The sequence below is a fragment of the Diadema setosum genome, chromosome 3 (assembly GCF_964275005.1).
Source record: "Diadema setosum chromosome 3, eeDiaSeto1, whole genome shotgun sequence".
Classification (NCBI taxonomy): Eukaryota; Metazoa; Echinodermata; class Echinoidea; order Diadematoida; family Diadematidae; genus Diadema; species Diadema setosum.
The window spans coordinates 34,229,708-34,254,395 of record NC_092687.1 but is presented as its reverse complement, the minus strand read 5'-3'; the positions used below and the strand labels follow the sequence as shown (position 1 = coordinate 34,254,395).

The window sequence follows — 24,688 nt, the reverse complement described above, 5'->3', positions numbered from 1 at the left end:
TGAACTCTTCGGGGGTTGCTAGGGCTTACCTTCTATTGTCCAGAGGTGAAAACTGACTTGCGTGTCCGTTGATTGCGATTGCGTCGAAAGGAAGACTTTAAGGGCGCTTTTCTCGAAACAGTGATTTTCCAGACGTCTCGACATGCTCTCTTTTAAACATCGATATCTCCGCAGCCGATTATTTTCATAGAATAAGTTATATGTCAATCTAAAGCAGAAAGATTAGGGGATTATATTGTGCAATTTTCAAATAATCGACCTCGCCCGACTTTAGGATCATTTTGTTGTAGCGGGTCACATATATGCTCTTATACTTCGTCACTTGAACTTTTTGATAGATAATATCGTATCATACTTGTGTCTTGTTTCGTGTTGTACTTATCAGAACATGACAGTATATATATATATGGGCTAGCTCGCAATACGAAAATGATTCAGTTGAGCCTGAATATAAACATGGACATGCCTGTATGAAACCATGGACTGACCAAAAAACAAAACAAACCAGAAAAATATTACCGCTGCATAACATTATATATGCTGCATTACTTGAGAAGAAAACAAAATACATTCCACTGTGTTTTCAAGGCTGGAGCACCATTGAGATAAATATATAGGATCTGATCATCTTATACTCCGCCACTTAAACTTTTTGAAAATAATATCGTATCAAACTTGAATCTTGTTTCGTGTCGTAATTATCAGAATGTAAGAATATATGGGCAAGCTCGCACTACGAAAATTATTCAGCTGTGCCAGTATAGAATAAAATAAAATAAAATAAAATACAATCACTGTTCGAACATGTATAATGGATATATTGTTTGCCTCAGTCATTTCACCCCAACAGTCTCCGGGATCCCAACAGATTACATCTATGATGTAGATGAAACATAAAACAAAATAATAATGAGTTCATTTCTAATGGACATAGCAAGAACACACAGTGAAAAGGCTGACAAACAAATACCAAATATCGGACAAACTTCGAATGACATACTGCCCACACCTTAGTCCTTTTTTAAGATGAGCAATGTGTTTCCTCTCTTGCTGTCTCCATTGGAAATGAACTCATTGACAAGGTCGTACATGTCAGCTTTGTCTGCCTTGTCCTTATACAAGGATAAGAGTTCAGCCTTCGCTGGCTCATTATCGAACGGAGATACGTTTTGAGTTGACGGAGTCTGCTGAAGGAGCGTTCAGCTGAAGCAGAGGTAGCGGGATGTGTAAGATACAACTTCACTAGCTTCATGACCTCTGGAATCATCGGCTTCATTGACGTCGCTCCAAGAGTGTTGATGATCTTGTCAAAAGAAGGTGTTGACAGTGTGGACAGTGTCGAGGTTTCCGACGCCAAATTCTCCAGTACTCGCAACTGCGCGTCAAGACGAGGGCCATCGAAATCATCTTTGTAGTTCTTCATCAAACAATCTAGGGACTCGGATGATACCTTGTTTTTGGACCAGGCTGTCGTCAAGAGATCTGTGGCCAACAAGACAGGGATGCACTTGAATACAATGCGATCTTCTAGCCCACTGATTACTTGGTCTAAAGCATCGAACCACCCACTTCGGTACAGATCTTTAGGAGTTTTGAAGATATGAGGGTCACTCTGCTGATATCGTCGTGGTGCTTTAGGCTGTCGGGGTAGCTCCGGATCATCCTGTCCTTCCCGTTCTGCGTAGGTGACTGCTTTTCTCCACGTTTCATCGAACGCCGTCTCTGTCCTCATTGTCTTCATGTTGTTGATAGCAACCTTTGTAAGCCTGACCCCCTGTCCGGCAGACACACGAGATCCTTGGATTGCCGTACCGAGTCGGTCGCTCAGTTCAAAGATAGCACGACTGATGATGAGGGAAATCGTGAAGTCGAAAGTGGAAACTGCGTTGAGGAATCCACTAGGCTGGCTCGTGACTGCATGTCTCGATCACTTGATCTGTTCTCGATTTTTGTCAGGGACTCTTTCACCACCTGCAGTTGCTCTTTGAGACTGCTGCGGGCCTTGAATTTGACTGTTAATCGGGTGGGGCAAAGTGGCCTTACATGTGTTTGTGGCGAACTCAATGCTTCTGCAATTGTTTTGACCATAGCACATCGCTTTGGGGAATCCCTGAAGAAGTTGATCAAGTCCGTTACGGTGGTAAGGAACTTACGGAGCTTTGGCATAATCTTGACCATGTCTTGGACTGATAAGTTAATGCAGTGCATGTGGCAGTGTGTTGTGGTGATTCTCTCATTCTCCTCTTGCAGTCGGCTGGCGACACCACTCGTTTTGCCTTGGAATGTTGCTGCTCCATCAAAGCTTGCAGCCCGACACAGAGAGATAGGGAGGTTATACCTTATCAGAGCATCTTTGATAGTCTTGTGAACTGACTCTGCGTGACACTCATCAATCGCGTGCATACCAAGGGCGTTCTCTTCTACCGGCAATTCGTCTGTTGCAACGCAAACGCAGATACAAAGTTGCTCCAACTTGGACATGTCAGTGGTTTCATCAGCAATAATCGCATACCTTCCCTTGCATTTCTCTGGCCAACTCGCGCATCACAGATCTGGACATCATGTCAATCATTTCCTCTTGTATCTGGTGTGAGGTCCATGACGACTTTCTTTCGAGCCACCGATCGAAACCCTCAATATCCCTACATAGCAATGTCAACAAAGTATGAAAGTTGCTGTTGTGGTCAGTGTGTCCTCGAATTGGTAGTCCTTGTTTGGCAAGATACTGCAAAGTGGAGAAGATCGCATGAAGATACTTTGTGTTCCTTTTCATCTCTTCCTTTGCGCTATGGTCAAGCCTCTCAGAAATGTTTCTCCCATGCCAGATCTGGTTCATTTTGTACACGAGTAGGTGATGACTTTCACTTCGCTCATGCTTTTGGAACTCCTGAGTTGCCTTCTTCCAATTCGTAAACCCGTTTTTGCTGAAACTTTCTTCCTCCCTTCCACCACCAGGAATTTTTCGTAGGCACCCTTGTCGGCATACGTGGCAGAATGCCGCTCCGTCACCGTTGTTTGCAGTTTGTTCCCATTTCAACCATGGGTACGAGGTATACCACTCAGAGCGAAACCGCCTACCCTGATGGTCTTTCTTGAAGTTAGCTGAAGTCGGTTGATTTGGTTTTTCCCTGAAAGATCCTTCGGTGTCTTATCCCTTCTGGCTATCGTCTATGGCAGAGTTTTCATGGGTTGTGGGTGATTTTGATAAATCTTCTCTTGCCCGGGTTGATTCTGCAGTATCTGTTGGCTCTTTCTTGTTTGCTCGGGCTAAATAATTATGGTATGAGGGATCACGATCCTTTCGCGTTGTCTTGGAGTTCTTTTTGCTCCTTCTGTTTCCTCCCTTCTGACCCAGACTGGTGCTTCGTCATGATCAGGATTCACAGTACTGTTCCAGCAAATGAGATTGTTGAAAATCAAAAAGCGATGTGAGCCTCTTGAAGATTACAAATGCTGGCACGAACCAATGCTGGAATGAACAGACAAACCTGCTTCTTTGTTGATAATTAACCTTTTTTTCAAGTTACTTTGATTGGTGTCACATATCGAATCCTTTCCCGCCAAAAGGACCGTTGCGCGCGCTAGACGGGCACCACGATTATCCACAAGCCAGATCTCACAACTGTTTACTGTGCATCGGGCCTTCGTACGTAACAGATGAACTCTAAGCGATACAATTAGGTGTTGGAGGCATCAGTTCGAATGCGGATTGTTCTAAGTTGATTACATTATGCCTACCTTTAAAACTTTGTTCTCATCATTGGTACTGATGGATTCTTATTGATACTCTATTATATACGAACAAACCTTAGTGTTTGTTTTGTTTTTAGTAATGAAAATATTGTTACATTGCTCGAAAGATTAGAAGAAAAGGAAAAACGTAAGGGTTTACTAAAAGTATGCTTCAAGGGGCACACTCATCGAAGGACGAGAAGCTACCATCTTTATAACTTCACTAAATTTACTTATAAGTGTAGGTGCCCCATCAGGGGCGAAAATTGCGCACTTTTTTATCTATGAATTGACAATTTTTAGACAAAAACTGCCTTTATTTTTCATTTTGGTCGCTAGATACCTGATGTATTATTTGTTACCTTTCAGGGGGCCCATGGGGGGGGGGGGCAAAAACTAGTTTTACCCCAAAAAAAAATTTTATGGGGGGGGGGGGGAGTGCCCCGCCTGCCCCCTCCCCCCCCCCCCCTTCCCCCCCGCTTCCGGCGCCCTTGCATGGGAAGCATTTTGCTATTGATCAGTTTGGGCGGGTTTGTGTGTTTGAGTCAAAGAGGTTCTCTTTGGCCTGAGTAGCCTTTTGCAAAGCCGGCTCGCTATGGACTCGCAGGCGGACGATGGGCTGGCGCCCACAGCAGCGGCACAGCGATCGAATGGGAACTTGCTACAACTACCGCAGCTCGCCGTCGCGTGTTTTGTGTGCGTGTGCTGGATTTGTAGGGAGCTGCTTTGCAAAAGGTACGTGCGAAGTGCACGCCGTCGACTGAGTCGGATGTGCGAACGTGGCACATTCAATTACACTGATTTTACACAGACTATAGACCCTATTACATCCAACTTCTACATAATTATTATACTTCATTTGTTGCCCTACCACTTGATGTAAATTCTTTATGGATAAAAACACACTGAAAAACCTTTAATAATGATGATGATAATAATAATAATAATAATAGTGTATACTTTTATAGCGCAACAGTCCATCAAAAGATGCACATGGCACTTTTAGTCTTAAGGTTAGGAGAAGAAAGAAAGAAGAAGAAAAGGAATTATGTGACATCTTCACATTTTTGTTTCCTACAACAAACAGATATATTTTTAGGGATGTTCTAAATGATTCCACAGAGGATGACTGGCGAACAGTGACAGGGATATCTTTCCAAACTTTTGGTCCAATGTGGGAGAAAGAACGAGTTCCCCATGAATGCTTAACCTTAGGTATCTGAAATGAAAAGAAAGTAGATGATCGAAGTCTGCGGGGAGGGTTATAACAATGTAAAGAATTCTGGAGATACTCGGGTGCAGTTGAGTGAACCACATGATACACAAGAAGAGCAATTTCGAAAATAAGTCGCTTTTCAACAGAAGGCCAATGGAGAGAACGTAACACTGGTGTAATGTGAGTAGTTTTTCTACTATATAGTCAGTAATCTTGCGGCAAAGTTTTGAAGACGTTGTAGAGCGTTGATTTGTTGTTGTGACATGCCGAAAAACAAAGAGTTACAATAATCTATGCGAGAGAAAATAATAGTAATTCCATTGATTTGTTAAAACTGTTTTATGTCATGTACATCTACGTATACTTATTTATCATAAATCCAATCGCGATGTCAATAGTTTCGCCAGTATACCTGCATAGTGTATTTTTTTCATGTCGAATATTGCTTTTTGTGTATACATCAAATGATTGCAGTGCCTTTGGAAAGCAGATTTTGAAGATTGACCGGACAAACCCTGCAGTATAAAATGAATGAAACAAAATAAATGAAGACTTTTTTTTATTGCAAAATGAACTAGGCGTCATTTGCAAACATTTCAAATCAAATCCATTATCACATTCAACCTTTCCAGTATTACCTCACATGTGACATGAGTATGAATGTTCTGGAAGTTATGATTAAAAATATCCTGTAATTTCTTATCATTTTCCTTTTTGGCAGCTTTAGTCACAAATATTTCAACTTCACAAGAATGAGTTTAGCTCGTTGCGTGATAAAACTCTTCAAATATTAACAATGAATAGTAATTTTTCTTTTTTGTTTTGTGTTTCGTCTTTAAGTTTTTGATAAATTAGTTCAATACCTTTTCGAAGGTTCCGCGTGCCATATCTAACGTGTAAACGATATATCAATTTTATATGAACCGAAGTAAATACGCTGTCACTTCGTAAATTAGGGCCTAGCTCTGATTTTCGTATCATACTATCAACTGTTGTGTACTCAGGACCCTTTGTAATTTTCCTATAATTATGTTAGTTTTGTGGACGAAGAAAAAAAGTAATGAAAATTGAATGAACTGTATTAACTTGAGATCGATGACGTCAAATCCTTGTTGGTTTTGACAATGATGGAGACCCTTTTACTTATTTCATATGATACCTTTTGATAGATTGGTAACTGGCAACCCTAAACGAATAAATAAGAGCTGAGGGAGAAAGATTTGCGGTGACAGTATGTGTATGTAGTCCTTTAACCGGATTGCTGTTTGGCAGAAGAGTCTAGAAATAGGAGAATTGAAGAGGGAAGCGACATTATGGGGTTTGTAAGGAGGGCAAACAGTGAAGAGTCGGGGACAGTAATTGGGTAAAGTTGAAGTTGCTCAAGTGGAGACGGTAGAGAAAGGAACAGAGGGAGTGCAGCTCCCAAACTCTGGAATGACGTACCATTGGAAGTCCGGTAATCTCCACGGCTCAAAACACATCTTTTCATTTAACTATTTATTATTATCAAGCACATCAGAAACTTTTGAAGCGCAGACGAATATATGTCTATAGGTTTTGCGCTTTATAAATTGATATATTATATTAGTATTATTATCATTATAAGGAAGAATAGAGTGAGAATCAAGTAAGATGTTTGCACATCGTTAGAAGGAGCAAGATGAAGTAGAAGGGAAGAGGAAGAGGAAGGAGTTGAATGTTGGAAAACCATGGAGATAGGAGAGAGAAGTGAAGATTCATGAAACCATTAGAAGAACGAAGTCGGCGAACAATGTGGACTGTGGAATGCGGAATCAATGGAGAAAGGACGAATAATCCTGCGAAGGAAAGGTAAGTCGAGGGGAGGTGAGAATATGTTGAGAGAAGGGAGAGAGAGAAAGAGAAGGAGAGCGAGAGAGAGAAGGAGAGAAAACAAAGAACAGAAGACGAAGAAAAAGAACAAAATTGAAATTCAAGAAGTAAAGGAGAGTGCGCTTTGGGTGGATCGTAGAAATAAATGCTGTAGAGGAGAGAAAAAAATAGAGAGGAAATAGATGACAGTTAAATCCTGAAAAGGTTCTTGTGGGAGGAATGCAAAATGAGAGATTAAAATAAGGCTAAAAGTGTAGTCCTGAAGGGAGAAGGCAAGAGAAGATAAATTAATACAAGTCAAACAACACATAACTAAGAGCTACACTTACCTTCTGTAGTAGGACCACAACACGCTGACACGGTCAATATTAGAAGCAGAAAGGGAGTGTACATTCTATCCATCACGTGTAGTTAAGAACAGAAATATTTTATAGAAAAGTGAGTGCCAGTTTCGTTCCCAACGTCCAGGAAGCCTGTCAGATGATCATTATCATAAAAACACTCCTCCAAAATGGCCAGATTTCGCCACATCCCTTACAAACTACTGTTAGTAAGAGACGAAGCTCAGCTGAGTAGATAACACCAGATATTCTTCATCAAGATGTTCCTGAATCAAGTTTTGTGGCTGCAGTGGTCGTGTCCCATGGCAGGGCATTTTATCCTCTTTGTAGATCCCAAAGGAGGAGTCTGAAGGCCGTATGGTTCCGTGGGTGCGTCCGTATAATAACATTAAAAATCGTAATGACATAAACTGAAATCATTTCTAACTGATTCTGTCGAATTCTCTTCAATCAACCTGAGCCAAACAGGTTTCTTTTATAGGAATGAAGTATCAACATGATGCCCCTCTAAGCATGGAAAACAGCCCGTTTCTTGTTCCTGGTAGCTTGTCGAGATACTGTATACGTGTACATATCTTGCAGACACAGGTGACATACAACATACAGTAACCGTTGACATTGTCCCTGTGCAAAATTAGAGATGAGGTCCAAAGTTCACCAAAGGAAAAAAAAAATGTGTTTGATCATAGTTATGACTATTGATCATGATTTCCAATGGTGCGCGTCACGACGAATTCTTATTGGACGCCTTTTGTTGGTTTTCATTGTTATTTTTTTCCCGCCGTCCAAAGGTCAAAGTAAAGTTAGTCTGGATTTCAGACAGTCAGCTCGTACTAATTTCACTCCCAGAATTTTAACGCCCTTTAACTACAAACGAAGTAGGTTCAAGCTGAGTGATCCTGCAGACGAATAGGAAAAGGCAGCCACTTCGTCGCCGCGTGGGTTGTATATGTAATGAGAGTACAGTTTGCAAAGGATCTGTAAACCAGACCAACTAAAGTGCTTTTGTGTGTGTGTGTGTGTGTGTGTGTGTGTGTGTGTGCGCGGGGGGGGGGGAGGGGTAATCTAAGTGGATAGCATAATTATTATGCAGTTTGGGTTGGTATAACATGTGCTGCAGCTGCAGCCTATGATAGCGCACGCTGAAAGAGCGATTTGTATTTATGTGTGTGTGTGTGGTTTTTTTCTTCTTTTTTTTTTTGGTAGTTCACCTTTTTACATACAGTGAGAAAGATAATGATTATGCATTTTGTATTTACGTTTTATACAGCCTAAGGTTGCAAAGTCTGTAGGAAATCAAGACATGTTATGATTCACCTGAAAGCTGATATTCTAATCTAAGTCATGTATTGCGTAATTCCTTCGCTTTACGCACGTAACCCCAATCAGATAGCGTACATTTATTACTACGAGTACATACTGAATTTATCTTTTTGTAAATTTCTGATTGTTCTGTGACATCAAAACATTCCTGAGAAGGAAATGATGAAAATGATCATGAACGGTTGATGCCGTAGTGCAATATATTGCGTACATATCACATTTTTTGCTTTGTTTGTTTTGTTTTTGTATTGTTCCATATTCCACATGTCAACAAATAAATAAACCATAAACATAACAATACAAAAGCATTAAATTGATGAATGTGTTATGGTCAAGTACAGCATTTAAGACACTTTGTGACCGTGCACCTCAAAACGAACATAAAGTCGCACACACTGATTTTGCGTGAGGACTGAAAATAAGTGAAATGGGTCAACCTAGCCGAACTTGACTTTTTCATATTTTCTGAAAGAGCGGGTCTTCTTTTACATTATGCTAAAATTTGGTATCATAAAATGGGCAGGAAAGTGTGTTTTTTTAGCAGTTTATCTCGAGCATTTTTGGTAGAATAGTGTGATTAGGTGTGTCTTAAGAATCCCTTTTTCATTTCTGAAATACTTTGCCCACACTCTTCACTTTCAACTCTAATAACTTTTGAATGGATAGTGCTACTGCTTTGAAAGTTGGCATTAATTATGGACAGAATGTGTTAATGAGGCATGCTTAATTTCAGTGTAATCTGATAGTCCCTTCATTGTTGTTACTCTGGTGGTTCACTTCCTGTTCTTTGTCCCATTCATCGCACAGCCAGCACGGTTTGGTGAAGATTAAGCGCTTGAATAGACACTGTACTTCAGAGCCTCTTTTCTCAGTTCGCTCACTTTTCCTGAGTTTGTGCTTTCTTTCCAATATTTAGATAGGTTAGGAGAGTCTATTTGATGTGAGTTATACATCATTTTAAAGCTTAAAGTCTGCTCTTTCAGAATATGGTCTTAACTAAAAATTCACGCCCGGCGACTTTTTGTTTGTTTTGAGGTGCAGGGTCACATTTAACATTGTGAAAAAAATGTGAAGAATCAACATAACATCATTGCTTGTAGGTATATAGATTCGTATAGGAACATCAAGGCCCGGTGGCTTCTTTTTAGTCTCTATTCAGCATCTTCCTTGATGTCATTATTTAGGACTGTAAGGTCGTGTTCACATCCCAGTCAATGTCAGTGTTCACTATGCACGTCATACTCCACATCCGTTCTCTGACTCTCTCTGTCCTTTTCATTGTCATTGTCATTATCTGTTTCCGTAACTTCATCTTTCATTATTTCTTTATATAACTGAAAATTATATTCATTTTGTATTCATTGCCGTATGAAACACACGTACAATTTTACTCCATCAAAAGACTCTTAATTTTCTTCTATGTTTCCTTCTCTATGTCTGGGGATAGAAAGACATTTAGGAGATCGTAAGTTTATCATTCCACCGCCACGAAATGTTGCCGGAGGCATTATTTTTCCGGGTTGTCCGTCCGTCCGTCCTTCCGTCAGTAATCAATTTTGTGGACAGCGTCACCAACTAAAAAACCGTTTGAAGTATCCTCAGTGAACCTTGGTGTGTAGGCCTATGTGCACGAGTAGACGACGTTGTGCCTGTCAACTTTTAGGCACACACGCTTAAGATCAAAGGTCCAAAGGTCAAGGTCATTTAATGCATACAATTTCACTATTTCTCCCATATCTACATTGTATGCAATGCCTTTATAAGGTTGTTTTTTTTTTCTTGAAACTTACTGTATACATGAACTATCGAGTAAAGATTCTCCAGAGAGTTTTGTTTCGCGAGGTTTGTTTGTTTGTTTGTTTTCCATCTGAGAAGATGGCTGCTCTTTGCGATGAATGAATGAAGCGGGATCTTTTACGTGCATGAGTTCTTACTCTCTCATACACGGGATCTTCATGTTATGTCCTATCCGAGGGACAGAGTGTTTTGCCTCTTGCTAGAGGGGACGGTACAGCACACAGGCCTAAAGTCAAAGATCAAGTGAAAATGTTAAAATTTCTTTTTTTTTCTCCATATCTTACAAATGGTTCAAGGAATCTTCGTGGAATTTAGTATACATAGTTTCAATATCAGTTTTAGTAAGTTTTTACTCTCCACTTGTACATAACAGAAAATAAGTATAAGAATATCGAACATATTAATCACAAGTCATGAAAATATAAACAAGATTTCGCATTACAAGTACAATATAATCATGTGACATAATACATTGATACCGTTTCAGATCTTTAAGTGTACAAGGTGGAGGAGACCGTTATCAATAAGCAAAACGCTTGACTTGGACAACTTATGGCCTCTGAATATAATATGCCTTGTTAAAATAATCTTTTTTTTTATTTTTTTTTTATTTAACTAAAGGAAGGAAAGTAACAATTATACACACTTAGAACAAATGATGGAGTTCTTTAAAGTATTTTAAATGTCATTTGACCAAAATGGACAACACAAGGTGGAATGTATAAGGACGAAAGAAGATAAAAACAAAACAAAACAAAATCCGAGAATAAGGTGACCGAACAGGAAGAGTATTTATTCATTTATTTATATTTATTTATTCAGTCTTTTTTCAACAGGGTAGCCCCATCAGTAGGCAAGTACTGTTCTTACTGGGGGCCCTGCACAAACAAACATTACAGTTGACAAGACAGAGACATATACATCAAATACAACACACTGTATGTGGACAGGTACAATTCTTCCACTGAGTCCCCTGCATACAGTCACACAATAACTATACACTGACAATTACACGTTTACTAGTCAAACAAGCGATAATAACATGGTGATGGGCCTATTAAAACTTTCACTGAGAGTGATAAATACCCCCACCCAAAGCGGGAAGAAATGAACCCAACCAGCAACCATCTTATTATATTCTTGCTAATAACAAACTTATGAACATAATAATATGTTACTCAACATAAAATAAGAATACGAATACACTGCCCAATGGCATTCACATATACAGCTGTATATCATATCTCATATCCCTTGTCTAATGCCCAAAATCTGAGAAAAATAAATATATCAACAATTTCTGTGTTTGTCAGTGAAAACGCTGTTGCCATGGTAACACAATGTATAACATGAAAAAAAAAATCTACACAACTATGATATCATGAGATCATATCATATCCCAAATTTCAAATCCAATACTCAAAAACTAAAAAAAAAAGGCAGTATTATTCTATAATTTTCATTCAAATGATGTTGTTAACATGGCAACGCACTTTTCAACTACATATATAACATAAGAAAAATTCCAACATCTAAATCATATAATGATCACATATGCCAGATTTCAAACCAAATACTCCAAATCCATATTTTTTAACATGATTTTTCATTCAAAATGTACTGTTACTATGGCAACACATTGTGCAACAGGTAACCAGAAAGCCTATCTCATCTAATGGCAATGTGAATGACCTTCAAAACAGAGAAAGGAAAAAAAAAGAGAGAAAAGAAGAGTAAAGAAAAGAAAAGAAAAGAAAAGAAAAACAAAACAAAACCTGTCACCACAGCACATACTCTCCGACAACCACCAAAGGTGGGCCTGCACTCCTACAAACATGTACATACCATAGCAAACACATGTGTGTATATATAACTTCAAGTCATTACCAAAACAATATTGCTTGTGAAAAAAAAAAACAAACATTTACCAAATTATCAAATGTAATCATGTATATGATAATCACCAATACAGCATCTTAATATTGCCGACTTTTCAGAAACTGAGTACAAAATGTTTGCTTTGTTTGAGCATTTCTCACTTCACTTGGAAAACTATTCCAAAGTATTGCACCATCAAAAGAAAATGCCTTTCTGCCACTTTCAGTTTTTACTTTGGGTACAACTAAACCTCTACTTTGAGCATTTCTCGTACTGTATCGATGTACACTCATGGCAGCTGAAAACATACTCTGCAGATATACAGGGGCAGAATCATTCAGAATGTCAAACATAAGTTTTCCTTTCTGAAATTTCCATCTCTTCTCCATATCTATCCATTTTAGACGTGTGAACATTTCATTGGTTAAGGTTCGAGTGTTTGTCTGCAAAACTATTCTTGCTGTTTGTTTGTGTTGCTTGATTAGAATATCCTGTATTCTTTGACTTGAGTTTGTCCACACACTAGGTTGAGCAGTAATCATAGTAAGGTAATATCAGAGCATTTGTTAATAGCTTAGCGCTCTCAACAGTCAAATACTTTCTTACTCTACGCAGCAAAGCTAGACTGGAAGCAATTTTGGCAGATACCTGGGCAACATGTTCATTCCAGGTCAAGTGTTGATCCAACCAAACACCAAGATATTTGACCGTCTTCACATGTTCTATCGACACACTTTCAATCTGAATATCAATGTTTTCCCTGATACCATTTACTCTCTGTGGGGTGCCGACTAACAAAAACTTTGTTTTTTTCAGTGTTGAGTGTTAAACGATTCGAGTTCAACCACGACTCTACTCGCCTTAGATCTTCATTCAATACAGTCTCTAATTCTTTGGGACTCGAAGCGCTATACATAATAGCAGTGTCATCTGCATATAAAACGATTTTGCTGTGTTTAACAACAGAGGGTAGGTCATTAACAAAAAGCGTGAAGAGCAGGGGTCCTAAAATAGAACCCTGCGGTACTCCTGATTTGAGTGCCAGTGTATCAGATTTTTTCCCTTGGATCATTGTGCTTTGTTTCCGACCTATCAAATATGATTTGAACCATGATATTGCGTTATCACCTATACCATATGTACGTAGTTTATGTAACAACAGGCCATGATCCACGGAGTCGAAACTTTCCTTATGTCTAGGAATACCAAACCTGTCAGTTTCCCGCTGTCCATATTCCTGAATACATAATCACTGACATAAATTAATACTGTATTTGTTGAGTACCCTTTCCTAAAGCCTGATTGCTGTGGTGTTAACAGGTCGAGGTCAGCCAGATAATCATGTAACTGAGTGTGAACAGCTTTCTCCAGCACCTTGGAATAATTGAAATAGGACGATAATTATTAGGTGATCCGAGTATCCTCTCGGATCACCTTCTGTTTCTGTACGGATTCTTTCTTTAGGTGATCCGAGTATCCTCTCGGATCACCTTCTGTATCTGTACTGATTAGGTGATCCGAGTATCCTCTCGGATCACCTTCTGTATCTGTACGGATTCTTTGTTTTTCTTCTTCTTTATTTCTCCTCAAAAGTTGTGCAGAGGTTAGCTCAGAAAGTGCAATGCCTATCAATTTCAAAATTATACCATGTATGCATCATGTCCCAAAGACGACAAATCTAATGTATCACTGTGATCAGTCGACCGTGACGTCACTATGACGTCATTATATGAAAACACATTCTCAATCATATCTCATTAATGGAAAAGAATTTTTCAATGAAATTTACGTCACATATATTTCAAGTTATGCGAATTCTGCTCATGTTCTCAAAATTCATATTTTCTCTTAAAACGTGCGCGTACGCGCGCGTTAAAATATTTGTATGCTCCAATCGAGCTCAAATTTTTTTTGCACACGTTTCAGACCATTTGGAGCATTTTTTGAAAAATTGAAAAAATCGGACGGACGCGTACGCGCGCGCACATATGCGCACACACAGCTCATATGCAATTAAAATTTCCCGTTTTTTCACACGGATCGGATGTCTGAAATGTCAAGGAATATTTATACCAAGTTTCAAGTCAATCCGACTCAATATGACGTCATACGGGCCCGTCAAAGTTGAAATTCCGCGCGCGCGTCAATGGCGATATACAGTGCAACTATGCCAAAAAACTGCCAATTTTAAATCCGATTTTACTCGTCAGGATGGACGGTGACCCCCCATTTTCTTTACATATTTTGAAAGCTGATGAGTTGTACATGTCATTTCATGGGGTGGTAATGCTGACAAAATGATTAAAAGATAGCAAATTTCTTAATAAAGTAAAAAAAGTGAATTTTCAAAATGACGTCATCAAATTTCAAGTTTATTCGAGCATATCTCACTAGTCCTTTGTCAATTTTCACCCAGATTTCAGTATGTTGTAGCTTATTTAATGTTCTTACAAACATAAAATAACAAAAATTTGATTGGATAACGGTATCACCTCGTAAAAATGGATTGAAAGTAATCTTGTCAAATTTGACCAGTTTACGTGTTATCTCTATGGGAGTGCAGTTTTTCTGGAAATGAAAATTGACATGACTATCTTTATCGAGCACTAGCTCATTTACCCTTCGATAAATTTCTCCCAGATTTTAATATGTTGTAGCTGAGACTTTACGCTACCGTAAATGTGCCCTTCATTTTTTCATACGCTGTCGGGATCACGTCAAAATTTTTGGTTGAAATTCAGGCTTATCTTCGATGTGTTGAGATATTTCTTTCTTTCTGCAACTTTCTTTGCAATAACTCAAGAAAAACGGCCTCTATCACTTCCATATTTTCGACATGTTAAGTTCATGTCACGTAAATCATTTCATAAAATAACAACTACTTGATCAGACATCATCTTGGGTATGTAAATTAGGGTCAAAGGTCATAAGTGTTTCATCCTGTATCTTAGTGAATACATGTTCTATCTTTCCCATATTTTGCACACGCAAAGACCGTATTACAAGGATCATTTCACAAAATAACTACTTTTTACTCAGATGCCATCTTGTCTGTGCAAATTGAGGTCAAAGGTCATATGTACTTCTTTTTGTATCTTCGTTATGACGTGTTATCTCTATGGGAGGGAATTTTTTTAAATGTGAAAATTGACATGATTGTCTTTATCGAGCACTAGCTCACTTGACCTTCGGTGAATTTCTCCCAGATTTTAATATGTTGTAGCTGAGACTTTACGCTACCGATAATGTGCCCTTCGTTTTTTCATACGTTGTCGGCATCACGATAAAAAACTTGGTTGAAATTAACGCTTATCTTCTATGTATTGAGGTATTTCTTTCTTTCTGCAACTTTCTTTGCAATAACTCAAGAAAAACACGCCCTATCACCCCCATATTTTGCACATGTTTAGTTCATGTCACGTACATTATTTGATGAAATAACAACTACTAGATCGGACATCATCTTGGATATGTAAATTAGGGTCAAAGGTCATAAATGTTTCATCTTGTATCTTGGTGAATACCTGCCTTATCTTTCCCATATTTTACACACGTATAGACGATGTCGCGAGAATCATTTCACAAAATAACCACTATTTCATCAGATGCAATCTTGGGAGTGCAAAGGTGGGTCAAAGGTCATATGTACTTGTTGCTGTTTCTTCGTTATAGTGTATGCAGAATTTGGTACCAAACATGGCAAATATGACTCCCTTTGCTAAATGAGAATGCAAACATCACACGGCCAATGTCTCTAAACACAGATGGAACTTGTATGGTCATGCCTATTGCAATAAGGACTCGAATCATTGATTAAAAAAAATCGGATCACCTTAATTTGTCAGTGATGACAAATTACAATCTCTAGTTCTTCTTTATTTATTTCTTTATTTCTCCCCAAAAGTTGTGCAGAGGTTAGCTCAGAAAGTACTCTGCCTATCAATTTCAAAATTATACCATGTATGCATCATGTCCTAAAGACAACAAATCTAGTGTATCATTGTGATCAGTTGACCGTGACGTCATTATGACGTCATTATATGAAAACACATTCTCAATCATATCTAATTAATGGAATGGAATTTTTCAATGAAATTTGCGTCACATATATTTCAAGTTATGCGCATTCTACTCATATTCTCAAAATTCATATTTTCTCTAAAAACGTGCGCGTACGCGCGCGTTGAAATATTTGCATACTCCAATCGAGCTCAAAATTTTTTTGCACACGTTTCAGACTATTTAGAGCATTTTTTGAAAAATTGAAAAAATTGGACGGACGCGTACGCGCGCGCACATATGCGCACGCACAGCTCGTATGTCATAGAAATTTCCCGTTTCTTCACACTTATCGGATGCCTGAAATGTCAGGGAATATTTCTGCCAAGTTTCAAGTCAATCCGATTCAATATGACGTCATACGGGCCCGTCAAAGTTGAAATTCCGCGCGCGCGTCAATGGCGATATACAGTGCAACGATGCCAAAAAAACGCCAATTTTAAATCCGATTTTACTCGTCAGGATGGACGATGACCCCCCATTTTCTTTACATATTCTGAAAGCTGATGAGTTGTACATGTCATTTTATGGGTTGGCGATGCTGGCAAAATGATTAAAAGATATCAAATTTCTTAATAAAGTAAAAAAAGTTAATTTTCAAAATGACGTCGTCAAATTTCAAGTTCACTCCAGCGTATCTCACTAATCCCTCGCCAATTTTCACCCAGATTTCAGTATGTAGTAGCTTATGAAATGCTCTTTCATTAATATAATAACAACATTTTGATTGGATGACGGCATCACCTCGTGAAAATGGATTGAATGTAATCTTGTCAAATTTGACCAGTTTACGTGTTATCTCTATGAGAGTGCAGTTTTTCTGGAAATGAAAATTGACACGACTATCTTTTCCGAGCACTAGCTCACTTATGCTTCGGTGAATTTCTCCCAGATTTGAATATATTGTAGCTAAGACTTTGGGCTATCGTAAGTGTGCCCTCTATTTTTTCATACGACATCGGCATCACGTCGAAAAACTTGGCTACAATTGGCACTTGGCTTCGATGCAGCGTCATTTTGCTTAATACACAGGGCCTATGGAGGATGAAATAGGTCAGTGCATAGCGCATCCGACTCGTAATCCTAAGGTCCCCGGTTCGAGGCTTGCCCCTGCCAATAATTTTTTTTAACTTTTTTTTGAACACTTTTTTTTCTTCTTTTTCTTTAGTTAGTCTCATTCTCCCTTCCTAACTTTATCTTTTTCTGATTTTTTTTAATGCTTCTTCAAATTTCTATAAAATAACTTCATTTTTTCTTTATTTTTCTTTCTTAAGTCTACTTTCTGTGCAATAGATCAATAACAACAATGGCTATCAACCCCATATTTTGCACATGTTTAGTTCGTGTCACGTACATTATTTCATAAAATAACAACTACTTGATCAGACACCATCTTGGGTATGTAAATTAGGGTCAAAGGTCATAAATGTTTCATCCTGTATCTTGGTGAATACATGTCCTATCTTTCCCATATATTGCACACGTAAAGACCATGTTACAGGGATCATTTCATAAAATAACCACTTTTTGCTCAGATGCCATCTTGTCTGTGCAAAGTGGGGTCAAAGGTCATATGTACTCTTTCTATCTTCGCTATGACGTGTTATCTCTATGGGAGGGAATTTTTTAGATATGAAAATTGACATGACTCTTTATCGAGCACTATCTTACTTATGCTTTGGTGAATTTCTCTAAGATTTTAATATGTTGTAGCTGAGACTTTGCACTATCAGGACTCGAATCATTGATTAAAAAAAAAAAATCGGATCACCTTAATTTGTCAGTGATGACAAATTACAATCTCTAGTTAGGTGATCCGAGTATCCTTCGGATCACCTTCTGTATCTGTACTGATTCTTTATTTCTGGACAAAAGTTGTGCAGAGATTAACTCAGAAAGTCCTCTGCCTATCAATTTCAAAATTATACCATATATGTATCATGTCACAAAGACGACAGATTTTGTAAAATCATTGTGATCAATGGACCGTGACGTCACTATGACGTCATTATATGAAAGCACATTTTCATTAGTATCTCATTAATGGAATGGAATTTTTCTATGAAATTTACGTCACATATAGTTCAAATCAAGCGCACTCTACACATTTTCTCAAATTTCAGTTTACACTTAAACCGTGCGCGTACGCGCACGTTAAAATGTTGACATGCTCCAATCGAGCTCAAATTTTTTTTGCACACGTTTCAGATCATTTGGAGCATTTTTTGAAAAATTGAAAAAATTGGACGGACGCGTACGCGCGCGCACATATACGCACGCACAGCTCATATGCAATAGAAATTTCCCATTTTTTTACACTTATCGGATGACTGAAATGTCAAGGAATATTTCTACCAAGTTTCAAGTCGATCCGACTCAATATGACGTCATACGGGCCCGTCAAAGTTGAAATTCCGCGCGCGCGTCAATGGCGATATACAGTGCAACTATGCCAAAAAACTGCCAATTTTAAATCCGATTTTACTCGTCAGGATGGACGGTGACCCCCCATTTTCTGTACATATTTTGAAAGCTGATGAGTTGTACATGTCATTTCATGGGGTGGCAATGCTGACAAAATGATTAAAAGATATCAAATTTCTTAATAAAGTAAAAAAAGTAAATTTTCAAAATGACGTCATCAAATTTCAAGTTCATTCGAGCGTATTTCACTTATCCTTTGTCAATTTTCACCAAGATTTCAGTATGTTGTAGCTTATTAAATGCTCTTTCATTAACGTAATAACGGTATTTTGATTAGATGACGGCATCACCTCGTAAAAATGGATTGAATGTAATCTTGTCAAATTTGACCAGTTTACGTGTTAACTCTATGGGAGTGCAGTTTTTATGGAAATGAAAATTGACATGACTATCTTTATCGAGCACTAGCTCACTTATGCTTCGGTGAATCTCTCTAAGATTTTAATATGTTGTAGCTGAGACGTAGGGCTATCGTAAGTGTGCCCTTCGTTTTTTCATACGATGTCTGCATCACGTCAAAACACTTGGTTGAAATTAAAGCTTATCTTCGATGTATTGAAGTATTTCTTTCTTTCTGCAACTTTCTTTGCAATAACTCAAGAAAAACGGCCTCTATCACTTCCATATTTTGCACATGTTTAGTTCATGTGACGTGAATTATTTCATAAAATGACAACTACTTGATCGGACACCATCTTGGGTATGTAAATTAGGGTCAAAGGTCATAAGTGTTTTACCCTGTATCTTAGTGAATACATGTCCTATCTTTCCCATATTTTGCACACGCAAAGACCATGTTACAAGGATCATTTCACAAAATAACTACTTTTTACTCAGATGCCATCTTGTCTGTACAAATTGAGGTCAAAGGTCATATGTACTTCTTTTTGTATCTTCGTTATGACGTGTTATCTCTATGGGAGGGAATTTTTTTTAATGTGAAAATTGACATGATTGTCTTTATCGAGCACTAGCTCACTTACCCTTCCGTGAATTTCTCCCAGATTTTAATATGTCGTAGCTGAGACTTTGCGCTATCGTTTTGTTTACTTCGTCTTTTCATACGATGTCGGGATTACGATAAAAACTTGGTTGAAATTAAAGCTTATCTTCTATGTATTGAGATATTTCTTTCTTTCTGCAACTTTCTTTGCAATAACTCAAGAAAAACACGCCCTATCACCCCCATATTTTGCACATGTTTAGTTCATGTCTCGTACATTATTTCATAAAATAACAACTACTAGATCGGACAACATCTTGGGTATGTAAATTAGGGTCAAAGGTCATAAATGTTTCATCGTGTATCTTAGTGAATACGTGTCCTACCTTTCCCATATTTTTCACACGTATAGACGATGTCGCGAGAATCATTTCACAAAATAACCACTATTTCATCAGATGCAATCTTGGGAGTGCAAAGGTGGGTCAAAGGTCATATGTACTTGTTGCTGTTTCTTCGTTATAGTGTATACAGAATTTGGTACCTAACATGGCAGATATGACTCCCTTTGCTAAATGAGAATGCAAACATCACACGGCCAATGTCTCTAAACACAGATGAAACTAGTATGGTCATGCCTATTGCGATCAGGACTCGAATCATTGATAAAAAAAAAATCGGATCACCTTAATTTGTCAGTGATGACAAATTACAATCTCTAGTTAGGTGATCCGAGTATCCTTCGGATCACCTTCTGTATCTGTACTGATTCTTTATTTCTGGACAAAAGTTGTGCAGAGATTAACTCAGAAAGTCCTCTGCCTATCAATTTCAAAATTATACCATATATGTATCATGTCACAAAGACGACAGATTTTGTAAAATCATTGTGATCAATGGACCGTGACGTCACTATGACGTCATTATATGAAAGCACATTTTCATTAATATCTCATTAATGGAATGGAATTTTTCTATGAAATTTACGTCACACATAGTTCAAATCAAGCGCACTCTACACATTTTCTCAAATTTCAGTTTACACTTAAACCGTGCGCGTACGCGCACGTTAAAATGTTGACATGCTCCAATCGAGCTCAAATTTTTTTTTGCACACGTTTCAGATCATTTGGAGCATTTTTTGAAAAATTGAAAAAATTGGACGGACGCGTACGCGCGCGCACATATACGCACGCACAGCTCATATGCAATAGAAATTTCCCATTTTTTTACACTCATCGGATGACTGAAATGTCAAGGAATATTTCTACCAAGTTTCAAGTCAATCCGACTCAATATGACGTCATACGGGCCCGTCAAAGTTGAAATTCCGCGCGCGCGTCAATGGCGATATACAGTGCAACTATGCCAAAAAACTGCCAATTTTAAATCCGATTTTACTCGTCAGGATGGACGGTGACCCCCCATTTTCTGTACATATTTTGAAAGCTGATGAGTTGTACATGTTATTTCATGGGGTGGCAATGCTGACAAAATGATTAAAAGATATCAAATTTCTTAATAACGTAAAAAAAAGTAAATTTTCAAAATGACGTCATCAAATTTCAAGTTCATTCGAGCGTATCTCACTAATCCTTTGTCAATTTTCACCAAGATTTCAGTATGTTGTAGCTTATTAAATGCTCTTTCATTAACGTAATAACGGTATTTTGATTAGATGACGGCATCACCTCGTAAAAATGGATTGAATGTAATCTTGTCAAATTTGACCAGTTTACGTGTTAACTCTATGGGAGTGCAGTTTTTATGGAAATGAAAATTGACATGACTATCTTTATCGAGCACTAGCTCACTTATGCTTTTTATGAATTTCTCCCAGATTTTGATATGTTGTAGCTGAGACTTTGCGCTATCGTAAGTGTGCCCTTCGTTTTTTCATACGATGTCTGCATTACGTCAAAACACTTGGTTGAAATTAAAGCTTATCTTCGATGTATTGAAGTATTTCTTTCTTTCTGCAACTTTCTTTGCAATAACTCAAGAAAAACGGCCTCTATCACTTCCATATTTTGCACATGTTTAGTTCATGTGACGTGAATTATTTCATAAAATAACAACTACTTGATCGGACACCATCTTGGGTATGTAAATTAGGGTCAAAGGTCATAAGTGTTTCACCCTGTATCTTAGTGAATACATGTCCTATCTTTCCCATATTTTGCACACGCAAAGACCATGTTACAAGGATCATTTCACAAAATAACTACTTTTTACTCAGATGCCATCTTGTCTGTACAAATTGAGGTCAAAGGTCATATGTACTTCTTTTTATATCTTCGTTATGACGTGTTATCTCTATGGGAGGGAATTTTTTTTAATGTGAAAATTGACATGATTGTCTTTATCGAGCACTAGCTCACTTACCCTTCCGTGAATTTCTCCCAGATTTTAATATGTTGTTGCTGAGACTTTGCGCTATCGTTTTGTTTACTTCGTCTTTTCATACGATGTCGGGATTACGATAAAAACTTGGTTGAAATTAAAGCTTATCTTCTATGTATTGAGATATTTCTTTCTTTCTGCAACTTTCTTTGCAATAACTCAAGAAAAACACGCCCTATCACCCCCATATTTTGCACATGTTTAGTTCATGTCTCGTACATTATTTCATAAAATAACAACTACTAGATCGGACAACATCTTGGGTATGTAAATTAGGGTCAAAGGTCATAAATGTTTCATCGTGTATCTTAGTGAATACCTGTCCTACCTTTCCCATATTTTTCACACGTATAGACGATGTCGCGAGAATCATTTCACAAAATAACCACTATTTCATCAGATGCAATCTTGGGAGTGCAAAGGTGGGTCAAAGGTCATATGTACTTGTTGCTGTTTCTTCGTTATAGTGTATACAGAATTTGGTACCTAACATGGCAGATATGACTCCCTTTGCTAAATGAGAATGCAAACATCACACGGCCAATGTCTCTAAACACAGATGAAACTTGTATGGTCATGCCTATTGCGATCAGGACTCGAATCATTGATAAAAAAAAAAAAATCGGATCACCTTAATTTGTCAGTGATGACAAATTACAATCTCTAGTTCTTTATTCTTCTTCTTTATTTCTTTATTTCTCCCCAAAAGTTGTGCAGAGGTTAGTTCAGAAAGTCCTCTGCCTATCAATTTCAAAATTATACCATATATGCATCATGTCCTAAAAACAACAAATCTAATGCATCATTGTGATCAGTTGACCGTGACGTCACTATGACGTCATTATATGAAAACACATTCTCAATCATATCTCATTAATGGAATAGAATTTTTCAATGAAATTTACGTCACATATATTTCAAATTATGCGCATTCTACTCATGTTCTCAAAATTCAATTTTCTCTTAAAACGTGCGCGTACGCGCGCGTTAAAATATTTGTATGCTCCAATCGAGCTCAAATTTTTTTTGCACACGTTTCAGACCATTTGGAACATTTTTTGAAAAATTAAAAAAATTGGACGGACGCGTACGCGCGCGCGCATATACGCACGCACAGCTCATATGCAATTGAAATTTCCAGTTTTTTCACTTTGATCCGATGTCTGAAATGTAAAGGAATATTTATACCAAGTTTCAAGTCAATCCGACTCAATATGACGTCATACGGGCCTGTCAAAGTTGAAATTCCGCGCGCGCGTCAATGGCGATATACAGTGCAACTATGCCAAAAAACTGCCAATTTTAAATCTGATTTTACTCGTCAGGATGGACGGTGACCCCCCATTTTCTGTACATATTTTGAAAGCTGATGAGTTGTACATGTCATTTCATGGGGTGGCAATACTGACAAAATGATTAAAAGATATCAAATTTCTTAATAAAGTAAAAAAAGTAAATTTTCAAAATGACGTCATCAAATTTCAAGTTTATTCGAGCGCATCTCACTAGTCCTTTGTCAATTTTCACCCAGATTTCAGTATGATGTAGCTTATTTAATGTTATTTTAAACATAAAATTACAACATTTTGATTGGATGACGGTATCACCTCGTAAAAATGGATTGAAAGTAATCTTGTCAAATTTGACCAGTTTACGTGTTATCTCTATGGGAGTGCAGTTTTTCTGGAAATGAAAATTGACATGACTATCTTTATCGAGCACTAGCTCACTTACCCTTCGGTAAATTTCTCCCAGATTTTAATATGTTGTAGCTGAGACTTTACGCTACCGTAAGTGTGCCCTTTGTTTTTTCATACGATGTCGGGATCACGTCAAAAATTTTGGTTGAAATTCAGGCTTATCTTCGAGGTATTGAGATATTTCGTAAATTAGGGTCAAAGGTCATAAATGTTTCATCTTGTATCTTGGTGAATACCTGTCCTATCTTTCCCATATTTTTCACACGTACAGACGATATCGCGAGAATCATTTCACAAAATAACCACTATTTCATCAGATGCAATCTTGGGAGTGCAAAGGTGGGTCAAAGGTCATATGTGCTTGTTGCTGTGTCTTCCTTATAGTGTATACAGAATTTGGTACCTAACATGGCAGATATGACTCCCTTTGCTAAATGAGAATGCAAACATCACACGGCCAATGTCTCTAAACACAGATGAAACTTGTATGGTCATGCCTACTGCGATCAGGACTCGAATCATTGATTAAAAAAAAATCGGATCACCTTAATTTGTCAGTGATGACAAATTACAATCTCTAGTTAGGTGATCCGAGTATCCTCTCGGATCACCTATTGTATCTGTACGGATTCTTTCTTCTTCTTCTTCTTCTTTATTTCTTTCTCCTCAAATGTTGTGCAGCGGTTAACTCTAAAAGTCATTCACCTATCACTTCTAAACTGATACCATATATGTATCACGTCATAAGGACGACAGATCTAATGTATCACTGTGATCAGTCAACCATGACGTCACTATGACGTCATTATCTGAAAACACGTTCACATTCGTATCTCATTAATGGAATGGATTTTCTCAATGAAATTTACATATCATATAGTTCAAGTCAAGCTCTATTGATATATTTCATAAAATTTAGTCACGTTCATAGTAAACGAGCGCGTACGCACGCGTTGAAATT

The 24,688-nt window shown here is 37.8% G+C and overlaps 1 pseudogene; it reads right to left on the bottom strand.

Annotated features, from left to right (window-relative positions):
* The window catches only part of LOC140246804 (uncharacterized), a 58,812-nt pseudogene that overhangs the window by 26,672 nt on the left and 7,452 nt on the right, over positions 1-24,688 (bottom strand).